This window comes from Rhincodon typus, chromosome 9 (genome assembly GCF_021869965.1).
Source record: "Rhincodon typus isolate 14 chromosome 9, sRhiTyp1.1, whole genome shotgun sequence".
Taxonomy (NCBI): domain Eukaryota; kingdom Metazoa; phylum Chordata; class Chondrichthyes; order Orectolobiformes; family Rhincodontidae; genus Rhincodon; species Rhincodon typus.
The window spans coordinates 44,517,395-44,541,013 of NC_063340.1; the positions used below are offsets into that span (position 1 = coordinate 44,517,395).

Sequence of the window (23,619 nt, forward strand, 5' to 3'; positions counted from 1 at the left end):
GGTCCCCGAGCCTCCGCTTGGTTTCCCCGATGTAGAGGAGGCCACAATGGGTACGGCGGATGCAGTATACCACATTGGCAGATGTGCAGGTGAACATCTGCTTGATGTGGAAAGTCTTCTTGGGGCCTGGGATGGGGGTGAGGGAGGAGGGATGGGGGCAGGTGTAGCACTTCCTGCGGTTGCAGGGAAAAGTGCCGGATGTGGTGGGGCTGGAGGGGAGTGTGGAGCAGACAAGGGAGTCACGGAGAGAGTGGTCCCTCCGGAAAGCAGATAAGGGTGGGGAGGGAAAAATGTCTTTGGTGGTGGGGTCGGATTGCAGATGGCGGAAGTGTCGGAAGATGATGCGTTGGATCCGGAGGTTGGTGGGGTGGTACGTGAGGACGAGGGGGATTCTTTTTTGGTTATTGCGGGGACGGGGTGTGAGGAATGAGTCGCGGGAAATGCGGGAGACATGGTGGAGGGCGTTCTCGACCACTGGGTGGGGGGGGGGGAGTTGCGGTCCTTGAAAAACGAGGACATCTGAGATGTGCGGGAGTGGATTGCCTCATCCTGGGAGCAGATGCGGCGGAGGCGAAGGAATTGGGAATAGGGGATGGCATTTTTGCAGGAAGGTGGGTGGGAGGAGGTGTATTCCAGGTAGCTGTGGGAGTCGGTGGGCTTGAAATGGATATCGGTTTCTAGGTGGTTGCCCGAGATGGAGACAGAGAGGTCCAGGAAGGAGAGAGAGGTATTAGAGATGCCCTTCACCAACACCTTCCACCCCAACCTTAAGTTCACCTGGACCATCTCTAATACCTCTCTCTCCTTCCTGCTTTCCGGAGGGACCACTCTCTCCGTGACTCCCTTGTCCACTCCACACTCCCCTCCAGCCCCAACACACCTGGCACTTTTCCCTGCAACCACAGGAAGTGCTACACATGCCCCCATACCTCCTCCCTCACCCCCATCCCAGGCCCCAAGAAGACTTTCCACATCAAGCAGATGTTCACCTGCACATCTGCCAATGTGGTATACTGCATCCGCTGTACCCATTGTGGCTTCCTCTACATCGGGGAAACCAAGCGGAGGCTCGGGGACCGCTTTGCAGAACACCTATGCTCGGTTCGCAATAAACAACTGCACCTCCTAGTTGCGAACCATTTCAACTCCCCCTCCCATTCCTCAGACGACATGTCCATCCTGGGCCTCCTGCAGTGCCACAACGCTGCCACTCGAAGGTTGCAGGAACAGCAACTCATATTTCGCTAGGGAACCCTGCAGCCCAATGGTATCAATGTGGATTTCACAAGCTTCAAAATCTCCCCTCCCCCTACCGCATCCCAAAACCAGTCCAGCTCGTCCCCGCCTCCCTAACCTGTTCTTCCTCCCACCTATCCCCTCCTCAAGCCACACCCCCATCTCCTACCTACTAACCTCATCCCGCCCCCTTGACCTGTCCGTCCTCCCTGGACTGACCTATCCCATCCCTAACTCCCCACCTACACTCACCTTTACTGGCTCCATCCTCGCCTCTTTGACCTGTCTGTCTCCTCTCCACCTATCTTCTCCTCTATCCATCTTCTGTCCGCCTCTCCCTCTCTCCCTATTTATTTCAGAACCCCCTTCCCCTCCCCCATTTCTGATGAAGGGTCTAGGCCCGAAACGTCAGCCTTCCTGCTCCTATGATGCTGCTTGGCCTGCTGTGTTCATCCAGCTCTACACCTTGTTATCTCAGATTCTCCAGCATCTGCAGTTCTTACTATCTCTGATAAAAATATTAGTCACAGGTCTGATTATGAATTATGTACAGATGTATTATATTTGTAAGAATTCAAGGAGAAATGCATAAATATTTAAGAAAAAATTTTAAAAGGGTGTAAAGGGAGACGACCAAGTGAATGGGGATAAATTGAGAGTTCTTTATGAAAGCTGACATAATGGGCTGAATAGTCACCTTCCACCCTCTAAAACTGTACCATACAATAAAATGGGTAGAAACTGTAGCTCTGTTGGAAGCTTTTGCACCCCTGATTCAGACAGTCATAGGTTCAAACCCTACTCCAGGGCAAGACCAAAATATGCCAGTGCCCCATTACTGGAAGTAGTATCTTTTGAACAAGACGTTAAAATGGTCTGTCTGCTCTCTGGTAGATATAAAAGATAGTTGTTTTTATTTGTACTGCAACACCAGGTGCAGCATTTTCTGACAGACTTGACAAATTTGTTTAAAGTGAGACGTACTATATTACAGCTCTGCTTTGTCACTGAATTATACAATCCATTTTGCAAGTTGGTGTCTTATACCTATCTCCTTCTCCAAACAAAATTCAGTAAATAAAAAAGGTTGTAATTATTCAAAAACAACCACTTTAACATTCACATTCTTTGGTAACAATAGATTTAATTATATAACTGCATTTTCACTTGGGTTTTAATTTGCCTTTTAATTACTACAATAGCCAATCCCAAAATCATTAAATTTGGAAATCTTCTAGTTCAATGTTGCATCTTTACTTGGTTAAAGCTGCATAAGACGACAACTTCTGGTTCTCATGATTTAAAAAAGGTTTGTCCCAACACAAGTAGTTTGTGAAATATATGCCAACTTTGCGGATTCCACTAGCAGTTCCGTGAGAGAATCTGTATACGCAGCTGTGGCCTCAGTGCATTCTAACCATTCCTGCGTCTTTCTGGTTGGTATCAGGGGTTAGTGGTAAAAGATACCATGTATCCCTTGATTCTCAGAGATCAAAAATGCCTCTACCTCAGCCTTGAATATAGTTAATAATGGCTCAGTCAGAACTGGGGGGGGGGGGGCACTTTGATCTGCCGCTGGTTTCTTTATTTTTAATAGTCACAAAGAATAAACAAGCAGTTATGTAATAATAAACCCGAGTCCATTAAAACAAACATTACTAGACCTTTGTTGTCTGTTTTGTCATCTTTTAAAAAACAATTACAATTATCCCCATTTTATACTGACATCAGCTGATCTAAGCCATGATTCTTGTTAAAAACAAAAGCACAGCAGTATCATTAACATTTAAGAAATTAAGTGATCCTCTCATCTGGTCTCTTAAAATACAGGAATCTTTCTCACTGAAAGAGACTCGTTCTTCTAGAAAGTCCAGTGTTATGGCTGGCGTAGTGGGAGGATCAGTGCTGAAGCTATAAAGTAGGAATAACTTGATTCATAGCAAAGTGGAAAAGAAAGCAGGAGAGGAGCTTGGAACTGAGGAAAGACATGACACAATATGTTCCTCAACTCAGAAACAATGATCACAAAACATGCAGCGGATTTCGAACTGCCATTGAATGTTCAGATACTGCCATCTAGAGGCCTAAAACAGTGGACTGAAAACAGCATGGATCTTGTTGCAGGCTTGTTTCTCGATTTACTTCTAGATTTCTTACAGTTATTACATTTCAGTAGTCCAAGACTTTTTTGATTCATCTTTAATTTTTATAGTCAAAACAAAATGTGATTTTTTTTTCAAACGGAGTTGCATTAACAGAATTTTTGAAAAGGCCTACACATAACTGCAAAATCTAGAAGTAAGTTATTACATTACATTACATAATTTTTAATGCATATTTGGTTCTTTTATACTCGAAAACACAAAAAGAACCCAAAAAAATGCGTGTAATTTTCTTTCCCCCAAATGGAGTTCTGTTAATGGACCTTTTGGAGAGGGCAACATGTGGAGGGCTCAATTTTTTTGGAGTCAGAGATGTATAGCATGGAAACAGACCCTTTGGTCCAACTCGTTCATGCTGACCAGATTTCCTAAATAAACCTAGTCCCATTTACCAGCATTTGGCCCATATTCCTCTAAACCTTTCCTATTCATATACCCATCCAGATGCCTTTTAAATGTTGTAATTATACCAGCATCCACCACTTCCTCTGGCAGCTCATTCCATACACGCACCACCATCTATATGAACTAGTTACCCCTTAGGTCCCTTTTAAATCTTTCCCCTCTCACCCTAAACCTATGCCCTCTAGTTTTGGAACCCCCCACCTTATCCATGCCCTTCATGATTTTAAAAACCTCTACAGGTCACCCCTCAGCCTCTGACGCTCCAAGCAAAATAGTGCCAGCCTATTCAGCCTCCCCTAGAGCTCAAACCCTTCAACCCTGGCAATATCCTTGTAAATCTTTTCTGAACCCTTTCAAGTTTTACAACATCATTCCTACAGCAGGGAAACCAGAAATGCATACAGTATTTCAAAAGTGGCCTAACCAATGTCCTGCACAGCCAAAATATGACCTCCCAAGTCTTATACTTAATGTACTGACCAATAAAGGCAAGTGCACCAAATGCTGCCTTCACTGTCCTGCCCACCTGCAACTCCACTTTCAAGGAACTATGAACCTGCACTCCAAGGTCTCTTTGTGCAGCAGCACTCCCCAGGACCTTACCATTAAGTGTATAAGTCCTGCCCTGATTTGCCTTTCCAAAATGCAGCACCTCACATTTACCTAAATTAAACCCCATGTGCCACTCCTCAGCCTTTTGGTCCATCTGATCAAGATCCCATTGTACTATGAGGTAATCTTCTTCGCTGTCCACCACAACACCAATTTTGGTGTCATCTGCAAACTTACTCACCATACCTCCTATATTCACATTCTAATAATTTACATAAATGATGAAAAGCCGTGGACCCAGCACCGATCCTTGCAGCACACCACTGGTCACAGTGGTCTAGAGTGAAAAGTAACCCTCCACCACCACCCTCTGTTTTCTACCTTCAAGCCAGTTCTGTGTCCAAATGACTAGTTCTCCCCTTATTCCCCATGATCTAACCTTGCTAACCAGTCTCCCATGAGGAACCTTGTCGAACGCCTTACTGAAGTCTATATAGATCACTGCTCTGCCATCATCAATCCTCTTCACTTCTTCAAAAAACTCAATCAAGTTTGTCAGGCATGATTTCCCATGCACAAAGCCATGTTGATTATCCCTAATCAGTGCATGCCTTTCCAAACACATGTAATTCCTGTCCCTCAGGATTCCTCCCAACAACTTGCCCACCACTGATGTCAGGCTCACCAGTGTGTAGTTCCCCGACTTTTCCATACCACCTTTCTTAAATAGTGGCACTATGTTAGCCAGTCTCCAGTCTTCCAGCACCTCACCTGTGGCTATCGATGATACAAATATCTGAGCAAGGGGTCCAGCAATCACTTCCCTCACTTTCCACAGAGTTCTAAGGAACAACTGATCAACGGGGATTTATCCATCATTATGCGTCTTAGACATTCAGCACCTGCTCCACTGCAATATGGACATTTTTCAAGATGTCGCTATTTATTACCCCAACTTCTCTACTTGTCTAAAATTATATGCATAGAAGATTTTTAACACAGCTAATTAGATTTTTAATTGCAGAGGAGAGTATTTTTTAAACATTACTAAAGAGATTTTATTTTAAATCACAGAGGAGACATTTTTCTAAAATTGTATGCACAGAAGAGAGTTTATTTTCATCATTGCTAAAGGGTTTTTTTAAAATTGTGGAGGAGAGTTTTCTTTTTTTTAAATAGAGTTGTGTTTACAGAGGTTTTAGAAAAGCCTACATGTGGCCAGCTCTGGATTGAGGATTTTTTTTTAAATATCAGAAGATTGAAAACTGACTGCTGGAGCACTTGAGGAGGAGTCATTTTTAAATTTGATTGTTCAGATGAGTAGTTGATTTTATTTAAGATTTATATGCTTGTTTTTTTAATTTCTTATTTTTTGCATGCTTAATATTAATTCTTTGGGCAAGGAAAGGTAGTTTATGTATAAGGTACTATTGTGAGCTGCTTCTTTCTGGGCTTAATATCATTAGGGCATACAAGAGGCATACAGTTAGATGGCTAGTGGATTTAGAGAAGTGATTACACAGCCGGATCAGTGAGATAGATGAGTGACTGTTAGGAAAGATAAGAAGGTAGTTCAGAAGTCCCTTGTGTTTATTCCTCTCTCAAACAGATATTCAGTTTCAGGTGTTGAAAAGGATAGCCTCTCAGGAATATGGAAGAGGCAGGGAGATCTTGGGCACTAAGAATGAATTTTATGTTAGACAGGGTTTGACCAAAATTTGAAAGATTCTGCAGCAGTGAGTGTGAACCTAGGAAAGTATGTTGCTTTGCTGGTGCCAGGATTAAGCATGTTTCAAAACATCTGAAGTGTATTGTTAAAGGGGACAGTGAGAAACCAGAAGTTATTTGTACACCTTGGTAGGAATGACATAGTTAAGGAAAAGATTAAGGTTTTATAGAGTGAATAAAAGGCTAGGTAGAAGATTAAAAACAGAACCTCAAAAGTAGGCATCTCTGATTTACTCTCAGTGCTAAGCTCGAATGGGGGAAAGAATAAAAGGATAAAGGAGATAAATCAATGGCTGAAGAGGTAGTGTAATATTCAGGGATTCAGTTCATGGATCATTAGGATCACTTCTGGGGCAGAAAACACCTGCTCAAAAGGATGGTTTCATCTGTACTGGAAAGGGACTACTATCCTTTGCGGGAAGATTTGCTTATTCTATTAAAGGAGACTGTCGCAGGAGTGGGGTGGCAGTGGTGGAGGGATCCTAAGTAGCAGAGCAGATAGAAAGGTGGATGAGAGTGATAGTAGGAACTGCAGCTGCTGGAGAATCTGAGATAACACGGTGTAGAACTGGATGAACACACAGGCCAAGCAGCATTAGAGGAGCAGGAAAGCTGAAGTTTTGGGCCTAGACCCTTCTTCAGAAAAAGGTGGATGAGGTTGGTTTTGAATCTGAAAAACATGTTATTTAGAAAAGACAAAGCCAGACAAAGAACAAAGTAATTCTGAAGAATTAAACTGCATTTGTTTCAATGCAAGGGGTCTTATAGGAAAGGCTGACGAACTCAGAGCACATTTGGAACATAGGATTGGGACATCATAGCTTTTACAGAAACTTGGCTGAGGGATGGGCAGGACTGGCAGCTCAATGTTCTGGGTTTCGGATGATGTAAAAAGGATAGAATGAGAAGCAATAGAGGCAGGGGTCTGGCATTTTTGATTAAGGAAAACATTACTGCTGTAATTAGAGAAGATATTTCCGAAAAATATATGGGCTGAAATTAGAAATAGAAAAGGAATGATCACTTTGATGGGATTATACTTTAGACCCTCCAATAATCAGAGGGGAATTGAGGAACAAATATGTAGAGAGAGCTCAGATTCATGTAAAAATAATAAGGTTGTAATGGTAGGTGATTTTAATTTCCAAACGTTGACTGGGACAACAAGGTTTGGATAGTGAAGAATTCATTAAATGTGTTCAAGAAAATTTTCTTTATCAATACGTAAATATTCCTAGTAGAGAAGGAGCAAAACTTGGCCTTCTCTTGGATAATTAAGACAGGGCAAATGACTGAAGTGATAGCAGGGGAACACTTTGGGTCTAGTGATCATAATTCTATTTGTTTTAAAATAGTTATGGAAAAGGATAAGCCTTCCATAAAAACTAAAGTGTCTTAATTGGAGTAAGACAAATTTTAATGGTATGAAACAAGAAATTTCAAAAATTGATTGGAGTAGACTGTTTGCAGGCAAAGGGACATCTGATAAGTGGGAGGCTTTCAAAAGTGTGACAGCGAGAGTTCAGAGTCATTATGTTCCTTTTAGAATGAAAAGTAAGGCTGATAGGATTAGAAAACAATGATGAGTAAAGATATTGAGGTTCTAGTCAAGAATAAAAAAGAATTGTACATTAGATATAGACAAGTGGGTTCAAATGAATCTCTTGAACAGTACAAAGTGTGTAGGGACATTCTTAAAAGGGAGATCAGGAACGCAAAGAGAAGATATGAGACGGCCTTGGCAAATACGGTTAAAGATAATCCAACGACATTCTGCAAGTACATTAAGAGCAAGGGACCAACTAGAGAGGGTAGGGCCCCTTAAAGATCAAAGAGGTTGTCTTTGTGTTGAACCTCAGGAGATGGGACAGAAATTAATATCTTGCATCAGTTTTTACTGTGGAGAAAGAAATGGAGGCTCGAGAACTCGGGGGGAATAAATACTGATGTTTTGCAAACAGTTCACATTACAAAAGAGGAAATGCTAGATGTCTTAGAAAATATAAAGGTGGTTAAATCTCCGGGACCTGATTTATTGTATCTCAGGATGTTTTGGGAAATTAGGGAAGAAATTGAAAAAATATTTGCATCATTTATAACTACAGGTGTGGTGCCAGATTACTGGAGAGTTGCTAATGTTGTGCCTTTGTTTAAGAAAGGATGTAAGAAGTCTGGGAACTATAAACCTGTGACTCTGACTTCAGCGGTGGGTAACTAAAAGGTAGGATTTATATGTATTTAGAGAGGCAAAGAATGATTAGGGATAGTCAGCATGGTTTTTTGCAAGGGAAATCGTGTCTCACAAACTTGATTGAGGTTTTTGAGGAAGTAACCAAGGAGATTGATGAGGGCAGAGGGTAGACAATGATTTACTTGGATGTTAGTAAAGCCTTTGACAAGATTCTGTATGACAAACTAATTAATAAAGTTAGAACACATGGAAGTCAAAGTGAGCTTGCCATTTGGATACAAAATTGGCTTAATGGCAAGAGATAGAGTGATGGTGGAGGGTTTTTTTTTGGGCTGGAGGCCTGTGAACAGCAGTGTTCCAGAGGGATCGGTGCTGGGTCCACTTGTTTGGAATTTATATAAGTGATTTAGATGAGAATATAGAAAGCATGGTTAGTAAGTTTGAGGATGACACCAAAATTGGTGGCACAGTGGACAGCGAAGAAGGTTATCTAAGATTACAAAGAGAGCTTGATCAATTGGGTCCATGGGCTGAGGAGTTGCAGATGGAGTTTAATTTGGATAAATGCGAGGTATTGCATTTTGGCAAAACAAATAAGGGCAGGACTTATACAATTAATGGTAGGGTCTTGGGTAATGTTGTAGAACAGAGACTTAGAGGGTTCAGGTACAGAATTCTCTGAAGTTTACGTCACTTGTAGTTAAGGCGGCGTTTAGCAAACTGACCTTCATTGCTCAGACTTCTGAGTATAAGAATTGGGACGTGATGTTGAGTTTGTGCCAGATGTTAGGGAGGTTTCTTCTGGTCATCCTGCTATAGGAAAGATATTATTAAGCTGGAAAGGGCTCAGTAGAGATTTACCAGAATGTTGCAAGGGTTTGAGTTATAAAGAGAGACTGGATAGTCTGGGACTTTTTTCACTGGAGCATAGGAGGATGGGGAGTGAACTTAGAGGTTTATAAAATCATGAGGGGTATAGATAAGATGAATGGCAGATCTCTTTTTCCCTAAAATGGGGCACTTCAAGACTCCTGGGCATATTTCTAAGGTGAGAAGAGAAACATTTTAAAAAGACATGAGGGGCTTTTTTTTTTAATACACTGAGTGGTTCGTACGTGGAATGAACTTCCAAAGGAAGTGGATAATGCGGGTACAGTTACAATGTTTAAAAGACATTTAGATAAATACACAAATAAAAAATATTTGGAGGGATATGGGCCAAGCTCAGGCAGGTGGGACTAGTTAATTTGAGATTATGGTCAGCATGGACTGGTTGGACTGAAGGGTCTATTTTAGTGCTGTATGACTATGACTATAACCCTATATGGCTATCACCTTGGTATCGGTGTGCATTGCATAGTGGAGGTGAAACAACAACAGCATTCAAACAAGTGTTATCTATTGAAAGAAATGTAAGTTACTTATAAATTCAAACACAAAGGTCTATCCCAACCTTGCTTTACTGATTTACAAGAATATCAAATGATTCTGTAGCAGTCATCTTACCATTCTGAAACAGACCCCTGTGTGGAAAAAGGAAAAGAAATATAGATCAGCCATGTTATCCTACTAAAACAATAAGCCAATATAATAAGTTAGATTATTTCATATCAGGTTGGTTTCAAGCACATAGAATTAAACATCTGCATATGGCTTCTACCTCCTGTCCATAATTGTTATTTCCTAAATTTTACAAATATTTCTTCCACAGATTGAGTGCACTGACTGGACCAGCATTTATTGCACTTTCTTAAATTACCCTTGAGATGATGGCTATTATCTGCCTTCTTGAACTACCGCAGTCCAATATTCCTATAATTTTCATGTTGACTTAAAACCATAAAATCTCCTATATGAACCTTTGAAAAATCCTTTGTAAACATTTTATAATTGGAAACTATAAAATTACAAGGGATTCATCACAAATATTTCATTCACACACTGAAAACACCTAATGTTTACCAAAAACAATTTTGGTTCCCATTTTTCCCTCCAACTTGAAATTTCTGTTGTGGGAACATTAATTCCCCAAGCACAATTGACAGTCAAATGGAGTTGGTGGCTCGTTCCATTCTTAGCACTAATATAAAATGAGTTTAGTCAACCCAGCAGCAACAACCATGTTTGAAGACAAAGAGATCTGTGCAGTCAGATTTCCAATATGTCATAAGGAGGAAAATAAGTGTATTTCTGGACTTCATAACGAAAGTACCATTCCCTCTCGTCACAAATAGTTCCCACCCCATCCTTGCAAACTGCTGACCATCCCAAATGTTTCCATATCTTCCCCATTTCTGGCATTAAATATCTTTCAAACCCAATTCACTAGTTTACAAGCTTTCTGGGTAAAGACCAGCCAAAACAAATTAGCCTAAATAAGGGTTCGGCACTGACCGACTTACAAAAACTCACTTTATGTTCCTGTGATGATAAATCTCTTTTCCTCCATATCTGTACCTCTCCCGTTGAGATTCTAGCTCTTTTTCTGGTTACGTTTCCCACTTTTCTTCTTACCCTCTTCCCTCCAGAATAACAGACTTTAGTAAGTTTTATTTCTTTTCACTCTCCTCTTTCATCTTCCACTATGTCCTCTTTCACAAGCCAAAAGCAGTCAAGCTGAGAAATGGATCAATAAATAGATTGGCAACTTGGGATGGACAGACAAGCTTGGGATGTCTTTGGGGCAAGAAGCAAAAAGGGCAAACAGGTAGGTGTTGTAGTGTGAGGTTTTCATGGCAAATGCCTGTGTCGGAAACAGGTTCAGTTAGGCTAAAAGCACTTGAAGGAAGAATAAACCGTATTTGAAGTAGGCAGGCCAGAAGTCAATGGAGCCAGAAAGCATTAAGGATAGGTTACTAGTCAAGCATGCATTCAGGAAGAGCGACTGGGATATCTTTGCAACATGCTTTTGCTACGCCAGTTGCTACTTAACCCCGGACAGCCTGCTTCTCAAGATCTGCAAACAAACTGTCCTGGTAAATATTGTTTTCAGCCTGTTCTTGGCCCCCAAAAGCTTGGCTTTACTGCTTGCCATTTTTTCTCCTCATCTCTCTCTCTTTTCCAACCCTCATATCTGCAACATTTTTAATGCCTTCTGATACATTGTTCTTTTCCAGTTTCCAAGCCCTAACAGTCTGCATTTCTCCAATGATGTTCAGCCCTTTGAAACCTCCATCTTCTACCAGGACAGCCTGTGAGGCTTCCTCTTTTTCCTTGAATGGAGGCCCAAATAGTTCTCATCCATCAACACACTTTTTCCACCAAACTAAGATTTATTCTTATACAGAACAGAAACTCCTTTGTGTTGAGGAAGCAGAGAGGCTGCACAAGGACTTGGACTGGCTGGAAGAGTGGGCAAAGTGATGGCAGATGGAATACAATGTGGGTAAGTGTGAGGTTATGCACTTTGATACAAAGAATAGAGGCATAGACTATTTTCTAAATGAGTTAAGGTTTTGGAAATTTGAAGCACAAAGGGACTTGGATGTCCGAGTTCAGGATCCTCAGAGTAAACATGCAGGTTCAGTTGGCAGTTAGGAAGGCAAAATGCAATGTTAGCATTCATTTCATGAAGTCTAGAACAGTAGAGCAGAGGTGTACTACTGAGGCTAAGGCTCTGGTCAGACCGCATATGGAATATTGCGAGTAGTTTTGGGCCCCGTATCTAGGGAAAGATATGCTGGCCTTGAAAGGTGTCCAGCGGTGGTTTACAAGAATGATGAAAGCTTGTCATATGGAATTTAGAAGGATTGGAGGGGGCGGGGGCGAGGTAAGAATCTCATTACGACTTAAAGAATACTGAAAGGCCTGGATAGAGAGGACATGGAGAAGATGTTTCCACTGGTAGGAGAGACTAGGACCTGAGTGCACAGCCTCACAATGAAAGGACAACCTTTTAGAGTAAGATGAGGAGGGATTTCTTCAGCCAGAGGATGATGAATCTGTGGAATTCATTGCTACAAAAGGTTCTGGAGGGAGGCCAACTCATTGAGTGTATTTAAGACACGGAGTCCTATAGATTCATACAGTATGGAAATAGACCCTTTGGTCCAGCTTGTCCATGCCGACCAGACATCCCAATCTGACCTTGTCCAGTTTGCCAGCATTTGGCCCATACCTCTCTAAATCTTTCCTATTAATATACCCATTCAGATGCCTTTAAAATGTTGTAATTGTTTCCACCTCCATTTCCTCTGGCAGCTCTTTCTATATATGCACCACCCACTGCATGAAAATATTCCCCCTCTCACCTTAAATCTATGCCCTCTAGTTTTGGGCTCCACCACCCTCGGAAAAATACCTTGGCTATTCACCTAACCATGCCCCCTCATGATTTTATAGACCTCTATCAAGTCACCTCTCAGGGTCTTGATTAGCAAGGGGATCAAAGGTTACAGAGAGAAGGCAGCAGAGTGGGGTTGATAAACATATCAGCCATGATTGAATGGCAGAGCAAACATACGGGCCAAATGACCTAATTCTGCTCCTGTATCTTATGATCCTTTCACCTCATCCAAATAAAATATACAATGGAAAACCAGTTGGGTCCTGGCCATGCCCTTTTTTTCATGGAATATGTTCTTTATTCTAACTCAGGTCCACTCTCTCCATCGCAACTGTTTTGTATTGCTTGCTGCTGTCATCCAGAACTGGAAAATGTCATCAACTTTGTTTTAATTTTTCACTCACTTTGCTTTAACATGGCTCATTTCCAACTCTTCCATCCTCTCCTGGACTTCTCTATCACCATTTCTGGGGACTGACTATCAACCAATATCAAGTACTTTCTTCCACCAAACTTCCTGAAATAACTCTCTGCCATTCTCAGAGTTTCTTCATCACGTGTTCTAACAATGCCAACTTACACAGCAGTGCTTCTGATTTATTTTCCTTTTTCTACAACCCTTCAACCCTGGTTGGAAGGGCTGTAATTGTTTCATTTTTGCTCTCAACCTATCCTTTCCCTTCAAGAATCAAGGGTGTTTTTCTTTCCAGCTCACCAGTCTCTACATTTACATATCATCCTCCATTATTTTCACTGCTTACAAAGTGAGTCAAATTCAAACACATCTTCCTTTCTATTTTCAGCATTCCAAATGGGCCATTCCCTTAATAAACTTATCCATTCCTCCATCAAAGACCCTCAAGCCTTCCACCACACCTTTCCATGCAAATACGGTGATGTATCAGACCTACCCTTTTGTTTCTTCCCTTCACACCATCCGGTGCCCCAACCACTCCTCATAACAGAAATGGCAATTTACTCAATTTTAAATTTAATACAATGTATTTATTGCTCATGACCCAAGCCTGTAATTCGTGTTCCAGCTTCAACAGCCAGCTTGCCAGGGAAGCAGTCTTTACATCAATTAAGGGCTCATGCATGTAAAAATGTGAACTTTAATCAGATTTGCACTAAGGTAAATTCAGGGCCCAAAACACCCATGACTCCTGTTCCCCACCTCCACTGGCAAAATTCAGCCCATTACCTCTGCTTCTCTTTCCACAAATAGTACCTGATCTCCAGCGTTTCCAGCATTCTACCACCCCCCCCCCCCCCCCCCACCACCTCCGCCCCCCCACCACCCCCACCACCACCACCACTTCTGTGTCAGAAATATGCAATCCTGATTTTTTTTTCCCTGTGAAATGACATAATGCAGTGGATAGCAACAAACTGGAAATCAATGTAACTAGTCATTAGATTTCTTAAGACCTAGGGACTACAAGCACCCAAATCCAGGCATGGACACAAAATAAAAGACAAACTGGAGTTATATCCTTCAGACAGTGCAGTAAATGTTATCACTGAGATTCTTGGAGAAATGAGCAGATTTGCAGAAGTGGGGTTATGCCTTTATATTTCAATTTTGAAGCTACTGGACACTGAGCATGTTTAGAATGCAGGCAGCTTGCTTAAACTGTTCTGAAGAAACAACTGATTAAAGCCTGCAGAGAAATGTTAATTTTAAGAGTTCTAAAAAGACAATGCAGGGAATATATTTCAACATGTTATGTGGAATATAACTTTGCAGTATTTTAACAAAATATTTATAATTGAACACAACTTTATTATTGATAGAATGTTTAATCCAGAAAGCATTTTCAGTGATTATTAACAACTTTTCTTTTAATTGTTAATCACCTGACTTACTATTGATTATTACCAGTTTTCAAAGGTAAGTGCTGTGCTGCCTTGCTTTTTTCAAAAAATTCCAAATTTTTTTTGACTCCAATTCTTAACTTCAGCCATAGGAATAATATTAAAGGAAAATAACCACGACAAGGAGAAATTGGCTATGACCAAGAGGACCTTCAGTACATTTTAGATGGTTACAGAAAATAGTCAAGCTTGACATCAACTCGAGTGAAAGTTGACGTTTGAGTGTCGGTAATGAAAAGGTCACCTAAACGTGAAAGGTTAAATGTTTCTATTTCCGCCGATGCTGCCAGACCTGAAATGTTTTCTATTTCATTTCAGTTTCCAGCATAATCTTGTTTCTGTGCAATAGGTGGCTCGATGCGTTTGCAAATTATGCATGGGGACCACGTGACACACCAATGAGCAAATGTTAAAGGTGTCTGAAAGTCGCCAGCGACCAGAATAGAAATAATTGACGACTGTAAACTTTTACATACGCTCTCGGCCTCAGGGGCTGTAGAAAAAAACACTTATTTGTGGCTAATCGTTCACAGCTTTCAGTAACATATGCCAGTTTCCCGGCTGCTTTTCCCAATTTTGCTTCTCAAAGACCGACTTTCAAAACTGGCAAATTACACACATATTTATTGATTTAGTCAAACACGAAAAAAAAGTGTTGCATTTTCCGCACTGACTCAACATTCGGTCTCGATCAGAAAAAAAGTCACCGTTGTTTTTGAACCAGCACTTTGCCCCAGTCCTGGCCTTTCTCTGTTCATGCAGGAGGGGCTGTTAGGTACCACCATCCCAGCTCTTTCCTATTTTAGACACAAAATTAAACCTCCCGGTTTTTATGAAATTCGGACGCGTATGTGTTCCACCGCAGTATTTTTTTTTAAAGAAAGATAAATAGCGGGTTGGAAGGACGGTGCGCGGCGATTTGTCCTGAGCTTATGCTGAAGGCTCTATTTTTATCCCCACACACTTACCCTGTACTCGGCCACTAATTTCATAATCTATCGATTTGAATCGCGCAGCCAGTGACCCCACCTTTGACATTATCAACAATAAACCGAAGCAAGCTGTTACTTTAGCCGCACTGCACATCAAACAGCAGAGACCAAGGGCACCGTGACAAGCCGTCTCCCCAGTAAACACACTCGACTCCTGCCCTCCCCTCACTACCTCCACCGGATGTTCTCAGTTCCAGCTTTTCCTGACCAACTCCGGTCACCTGGAGGCAGCTATGCCAGTGTAAGTGAATGGTATTAATCTGAAATATAAAGAGGTTCATCTGTAAACGCGACCTCTTCTTCGGAAAAGTGGCGTCTATTTTGGATTCCTCCATGAGGGCACAAGTTCCTCAAATCGTCTCTTCTGTTAAACCCCCATATGCTTCACGGCAATCTTTTCCATTTGTCTTAAATCCACTTGGTACAGAACCAATCTGTTTGATCTTTCCTCACAAGACAACCAAGCGAGTTTCTCTGAACTGCTTCTAATACAAGGATATTCCTCTTGAAATAAGGACACAAAAACTGCATGCAGTACTGTAGTTGTGACTTCACTAATGGCCTACACAACTCTAGCAAGACTTCCCTTTTGCGCTACATCTCCCTTACAATATACACAAACACTTGTGTTCCTAATTACTTGCTAACTTTTTGAAATTCACATACAAGGACACCTGAATTAGCTCCACTGAGGCCTGTATTTCCCATCAGCAAGTCACCCTTTATTTACATGTGCATAGTACTTGACACTGGTCTGGCTTTCTCAGAGTGAACAGAACCTCTGACACTCATGTTTACATTTGTCAACGCTCTCTGATTGGACCTGGTTAACATTCCCAATGAGGGAACTCATATTCTATGGATCCCTCTGGCTGACCTCATTACAACCACCACAACACACATATTCCTCCCAGCCTCATTATTCTGCAGTCTCTTTCTATTTAAATAGTACAAAATGTCTGCTGACACCAATGATCTGACTATAAATTCTGGCTGTGCATGCTCACCTCTGATTTTTAAATGTATTATGTGCAATATAAAGATTTTTTAACATTAAAATTTAACTTAAAAATATCTTAAGTTTTTTTCTTTTTTTTAAGTATATAAGTACTAAGTTTTTTTTCATTTTAAGAGTTTGTTACGTTTTTATCATTCTCTATTTCAATTTAAGAAATTTCACTGTGACTATGCGGTTGCCTGCAAACACAATCTAAATAATTCTGCTTTTCCGTTCTTCACGTCAAAATGAACAACCTCACATTTTCATGTATTATATTCCTTTGGCCAATTTTTAGCCCGCTCACCCAACCTATTTATATCCCCTTGCGGACTCTATGTACCACACAGCATTTGCTTTCCTGCCTACTTAGCATCATCAGCAAATTTGATTACAGCACAATAATTCATTTATTCATGTCATTAATGTAGATTGCACACACCTGAGGCCCCAATACTGATCCCGTTGTTACCCTGCTAGTTACAGTTTGCATCCCTGAAAATGATCCATTTATGGGGTTGTTGATTTGTTTGCTGAGCTGATAGATAGGTTTGCAGACATTTCATCACCATACTAGGTATCAGCATCAGTGCACCTCCGATGAAGCATTGTTAGTTTGTTTCACTTGTTATTTATGTTGTCTGGTTTGATGTGGTAGTTGGCCTCATTTCCAGCTCAGCTTCTTGGTGGTTGGTATATGGTTTCCACGTTTGTTCATGGAGTTCCGGATTGAGTAACAGGCCTCTAGGAATTCCCGTGCATGTCTTTGGTTGGCTTGTCCAAGAATGGTTACGTTGTCCCAGTCGAGTTGGTGGACTTCTTTGTCCGAGTGTACGGAAATAAGTGATAGTTGGTCATGTCTCTTGGTAGCTAGTTGGTTCTCATATATCCTGATAGCTAGTTTTCTCCTGGTCTGTCCAATGTAGTGTTTGTGGCAGTCGTTACATGGGATTTTATATATAATATTGGTCCTGTTAGTTGTGGGTATGGGATCCTTTGTTCTTGTCAGTAGTTGTCATAGTGTAGCTGTGGGTTTGTGTGCTACCACGATTCCCAGTGGTCGGAGTGGTCTAGTGGTCACCTCTGATACGTTCTTGATATATGGTAGGGTGATGAGTGTATTTGGGCATGCTATGCCTTCCTGTTGTTGTCTGTTGAGTAATTATGGCATACTATGCTTTTTGGATAGCCATTGTTTTTAAAGATGCTGTGGAGGATTCTTCTTTGGCTTTGCGCAGTTCAGGGGTGCTACAGTGTGTTACGGATGTCTCTTAAAGTTTTCCCAAAAACTTTAAATGATCCATTTATCCTGACTTTGTTTCCTGTTCATTAGTCAATCCTCTACTCATTCCAATACATTGGTCACAATGCCAAATGTTTTTATTCTGTGTGGTAACCTTTTATGAGGCACTTACAAAGTGCCTTTTGGAAATCTAAATGCATAACAGCTACTGGTTCTGTTCTACCACATATTTATTACATTTTCAAGAAACTCTGTTACAAATATAGGGTTTTATAGGATTGTTATGTTTTGGGTGTATGTCTTTAAGGTAAAACGAAGGAAAGAAGTTATACAAACTGTTCTGAATTTTGCTGACAGCAGACCTGAGAGGGTATTAAATATTTTTGAAGCCCTGGCCAAAGGTGGTTTTACAAGGAAGAAAGTACAAGGCATTCCATCTGTAAATAATGACCAAAACAGGTTTTGTAAAAGATTATACTTCAAATGATCTATTTGGATACCAGATAGCTATCCTTTTGACTCTCAATTTAACTAAGTAGTATTTTTTTCTTGGATACAGTATCCATGTGGAGGGAGATATTATGACCAGCTGAAAAGGAGTGAATCAGCTCCCCTTTTTTAATCTCAGTTGGCTGCAATAAAGATTTTTAACTCCTTTTAACATGCAGCTATGTCATATTTCAATTAAACATAGTTACTATATCAGAATTAAGATGTTTTCTTGAGTGAAATAAAGAACAATTTTATGATTTACTAACCCTGAGAAAATAATAAATTATGACACCCAATCCAGACACAGAAACACAAGTATAAAATTTAAAAAGGAAGCTCTATCCCAATAGGATTATAAAGAATACACAGTTTGAAATGTTCTTATCATCCTTGAGTTATTATAGTTGAACCCAAAACCACAGCTGTTTAACTGATGTCTCATATCCTCAACTGTAATTACATTTGTATAGTTATCGGTGAATTGATATTTCTTCATTTGCTTTATCAATGCTTTTGAGATGCTGAACGAAGAAAGGGACCAAAGAGTTTTTCATTTCTTGCTGTCACCAATTGATTTTGTTTCTTTCCATCTGCTAAACTACCTATGGAAATATGATTCATTTGTGTGTTCCAGATTAAGGATCTGTTGCATTTCCAATATAGTTAGTTGTAGGCAACCTTTCATGTCTAATATGTGCACTTATGGATTTTTATGATCATTGTAAAAAAGGACTATCAACACCTAACTCCATCATCTGTTCTAATATCCAAGATCTTAATGCATTAAAATGACTTTTTAATAAAGGACAAATACAGACCTAAAATGGCGGCTATAATCATCTGACCAGGTTGAACCAAGCTCAGGAAACCATTGGTGAACAATGATCAGTCTGAAGTGAAATTAGCGTTGTTATAAAAGTCATTGAAACTCAGATCTGAAGCTCCTGGTGGACTCGTACTATTCTGGAAGGTACATATTGGGATGAAAGTTGCATGCAGATCAGCTAGTTGCAAAGACAATAACTATAAACTAATTAATAATAAAGTTTCTGTAGATTGTAAGCAGGATGATGGGGCAGCTATAAATCATGAGAGGAATGACCAAAATTTGTAGATGCAGTGGGAAGGAGCATTCCTCAATGACTCAGGGACAAAATTGTAACTGAAAAAATGATGGAGCAAAGATGGTGCACAAGAAATTTCATAAGCTAGTACCATACCCGAGTCATGCCATATGATGAATGTTTGATATATTCTTCTAAAAACTAGATACAAACAAGCTGTTGAGGAAGCTGCTCACAAATCACGTGACTTTTGGCATTTGTCTGCAGAAATTATCAAGTCTTTGGACAACACCTAATTAAATATGAAGATAGGTGAAGTTACTCAAAGAACCTGTGAAATTCATATGTCTGATTATTTAAGGATGTGCCAATACCTAAAGACTATGGAGTTTCTCGACTGTCTCCATGTTTCATACTGAGCAAAAATATCAACCAAAGGGTTATGTGCTCAAAACTGGTTTCATAGACTCCACCTTTAACAAGATTAGCAGATCTATTGAAACCATCGGATATCAGCCAATAGACTCTGAAACTAGTTGTAACTCATCAAACAGCCAAAGTAATTGACCTCTTCCATTTTGGAAAGTCATGAGAACCAACACTCTAGATATTCAACTTCAAGAAATCACAAATCTTCACTTTACAATATTTTCACCAAAACTTTAAATCATCAAATTCTTTCAAGAAACCACAGATCTGTCATGTGGAGGACCAGAAATTGTAAATTAGAAATTGAATCTGTAAAAGTGCACTATCTTTATTCGTCACAAAAGATCACTGCTGAATTATTTCAGAACTCGAAGAAGAGTCATGTTGGACTTGGAACATTAGTTCTGTTTCTATTTCCACAGATGCTGCCAGACCTGCTGGGTTTCTTCAGAACTTACAGTCTTTATCATTCAATAGAGGGCACCGGTATGAAAGGATTCTGAAATCGCCTTAAAATCACACCCTAATTGCAATATAACAAAATAAAGATTAAGCACACAATGAAAAGAAGACTCAAGCACAAACAAGAAGCATGGAAGCAGTTTAAATTACCACTAAGCAGACCAGTGTGAAAAGGGTCCCAAAGGTTAAACAGATTTTAGTTATCTAAGAAAATAAAGCAAGGGTAGGTATAAATGGCAGCAGAGGGCAATTGTAGTGCAATAGTAAAAATCCCTGACTCTAAGCCAAGAGGTCTGGGTTCAAGTTCCAACTGCTCCAGAGGTGTGTAGTAACATCCCTGAGCTAGTTGATTAGAAAGTGATGATGACAGCAGAGATAGGTTTGGCATGTTCACACTTCTGTGGAGGTCACCATGATCAAGGATAACATCTGCCATGAATGTTTCCTGAACATCCCAGATGTCCTCCTATTTCAAGGACCGTAACTACCCCCTCCCGTGATTGAAAATGCCCTCAACTGTATCTCTTGTGTTTCCCACATGTCTGCCCTCACACCCCCTCCCCCCAACAAAAATAAAGACAGAATTCTCCTTGTCCTCACATATGACCCCACTAACCTCCACATCCAGAGTATCATTCTCCGCCATTTCCACCACCTACAATCTGACCCCACAACGAAAGAGATATTTCCCTCCCCACCCCTATCTTCCTTTCGTAAGGACCGCTCTCTTCGCGACTCCCTCATCCGCTCCTCACTCCCCACTAACCCCACCACTCCCAGCACCTTTCCCTGCAACTGCAGGAAGTGCTACACCTGCCCCTACACCTCCCCCCTCACCTCCATTCAAGGCCAAACCAAACCTTTCATATCAGACAGGGATTCACCTGCACATCCATCAACTTGGTCTACGTATCCACTGCTCCCGATGTGGCCTCCTCTACATCAGTCAAACCAAGCATAGACTTGGGAATCATTTTGTAGAGCATCTGCACTCTGTACGTGACAAACGACAACACCTTCCGGTCGCCAACCATTTAAAGTCTTCCTCCCACTCCTTGGGTGACATGTCCATCCTGGGCCTCCTCCACTGTCACAATGACACCACCCACAAACTGGAGGAGCAACACCTCATATACCCCCTTGGGAGCCAACAGCCTGATGGCCTAAACATGGAATTCATCAATTTTAAAATCTTCCCACAGCCGGCCTCATCCCATGTCCAACCCTCCCTCCCATCTCTGCCTCCTTGACCTGACACAACCTGTCCATTTTCTCTCCCACCTATCTGCCCCACCTATCCCATGACCAATCCCCACCACTCCCTACCTGCACTCACCTATCACCATCCCACCTACCTTTCCCAGCCCCGCTCCTCCTCTCTCTATTTATTTCCCAGCTCCCTTCGCCCTCCCCATTTCTGAAGAAGGATCCCAACCCGAAATGTCAACTTTCCTGATCCTCTGATGCTGCCTGGCCTGCTGTGTTCCTCCAGCTCCACACAGTGTTGTTGCCGTGAATATTTGTTTCTTGAGGAGATCGGATTACAGTGGGGGAAAATGGAATTTTCCCACGTCATTTTCCAGGAGATCTTGCCAAGGACTGCGAAGCCATCATGACATTAAAATTCAATGCAACCAAGAACATGTTGCTGTCACTTCATTGTAACTATATACACCTGCCACATGCTAAGTGTGTAATGTTTTACACTCATATACCAGAAGATGACAGCTCAACTGTGATGAAATGCAGAAATAGGAAGAGTTAGTTAAACTGTTGCATGAGAACAAGCAGCTGGAGGTTTACATTCAGAGGACATTTAATAATGCTGTAATCCTGAATGCCATTATAGTTATAAAGATCCAAAGCAGGTAATGTCAGTCAATGTTCCTTGTAAGCTGCACAACTCCAAGCCTCCGTGCATGGCGCTCGGTGTTGGCACACTAATCATGGCACTGACTTATGATTCAGAGCCCATGTAGCCAGCAAAAGAATTAAAGGGGACATTGATAGATGGACTCTGTGATACACTGGATAGGTTCAACAGAATAGGATGATGATGGCTATTGAAGACAAACAAACCACATCCAGTTCAATGAACTCAAAACACCAAATCAAATTCCCATCTGGGGAGGACTTCTCTGAACTGCTATTCACTGATGGAACAGACAAAATCATAACAATGGTTACGCACTGCAGCTGTCTCTGAGATAGCTGAGATGTTGAATGAGATAATTGATGTGTTTATTGGAATGACAGGATCCTGCATTGATCAGATGAAGATGACAATTATTGATAAGGCCATGAACAAGATGAATGAGCTAAAGAAATACTTCAGGTTGTCATGGTGCTTTTGTGCCAGTTCCATATGTTGCAGAGCATGAGGATGAAACTCTACATCTAGACAATGGACAGTGTTTAGAAGCAACAATTGTTTATGATTTGCAGCAACATGTTTTGTGTATCCTTGAAGCAGCAAATTTCAATATATTTCAAAAGGATTGGCATATGTACTGCTTCCTGTACGGGAATGTGCTTATAAACTGGCAGCCATAGAAGTGTGAATTGTATTTTCAAAGTAATGTACTAACTTTTGGAAATGATACAGTAATAATATTGAGTGAGAGGGTGACAAGATTAAACATATCCTCCACTCCTCCTGATCCACAAAGGAATGAATCTCGGTGCTTGTCTTCCACACCAATGTCCTGGATCTGGAGCACTACTATGCAAAATTCCTGCGGAGAACCTCAACAAGTGTGCTGCGTCAGTGTCCAATCTGAAAAACATCCTAAAACGGATTCATTGTTTTTGCTATGAACATGAACCTAATGTATGAAAATTATCATTGCCTCCTGTGAGCATCAAGCAGTAGGACATGGGGGCAAAATCCATGAATTCTAGTGACAAGGATGGCTGACATAATAGCTGCAGTGACAGCTTCTGGGTTCAGATTTGTTGCTTGTCTCTGAAGATATTTGCTCCCAATTGTTGTTGACAAACATCGTGTTAATTCAAGGAGGCAGGCACATGACCATAACAGTGGTTGTTAATGAGGCCCATCAAGGACTTCCAACAAGCCTGAGAAGTACTGAAAAGCTGGTGTGACAAAAACACTTTATATTTAATATTTCCCAAAGGATTTAAACATTTGATAAAAAGAAAAGTCAAAGCTTTTGGTCTTGCACTCATCAGGACGAGAGTGCAAGATTCAGACTTGACAACATGGACACCAATTTATATGGCATGAGAACAAGGTGCTAAATGGTTGGGCTATCGTTGGCATGGAGATGCAACAGGAACAGTTAACTTTCAATCTTAGTTCTCAGACCAGTCAAATTCTGATTTGTGTTGCCATTGGAATGCAGCAAGGACTGGCTGTCTCAAGGGACCCTTTTTTCAATGAAAAAGTGTGATATATTTATGAGAGATAGTAGGAACTGCAGATGCTGGAGAATCCGAGACAACAAGGTGCAGGGCTGGATGAACACAGCAGGCCAAGCAGC

At 41.0% G+C, this 23,619-nt stretch overlaps 1 long non-coding RNA gene across 1 annotated transcript in view; it reads right to left on the reverse strand.

Moving 5' to 3' along the window:
- Positions 1–15,592, reverse strand: part of LOC125484014 — a 136,895-nt gene extending 121,303 nt beyond the window's left edge. Inside the window, exons 1-2 of the long non-coding RNA XR_007262881.1 lie at positions 15,467–15,592; positions 9,781–9,797 (exon numbers count right to left, since the gene is read on the reverse strand). This is a non-coding gene — a long non-coding RNA (uncharacterized LOC125484014). The remainder of the gene's footprint in view (positions 1–9,780; positions 9,798–15,466) is intronic.
- Positions 15,593–23,619: the final 8,027 nt, after the last annotated feature.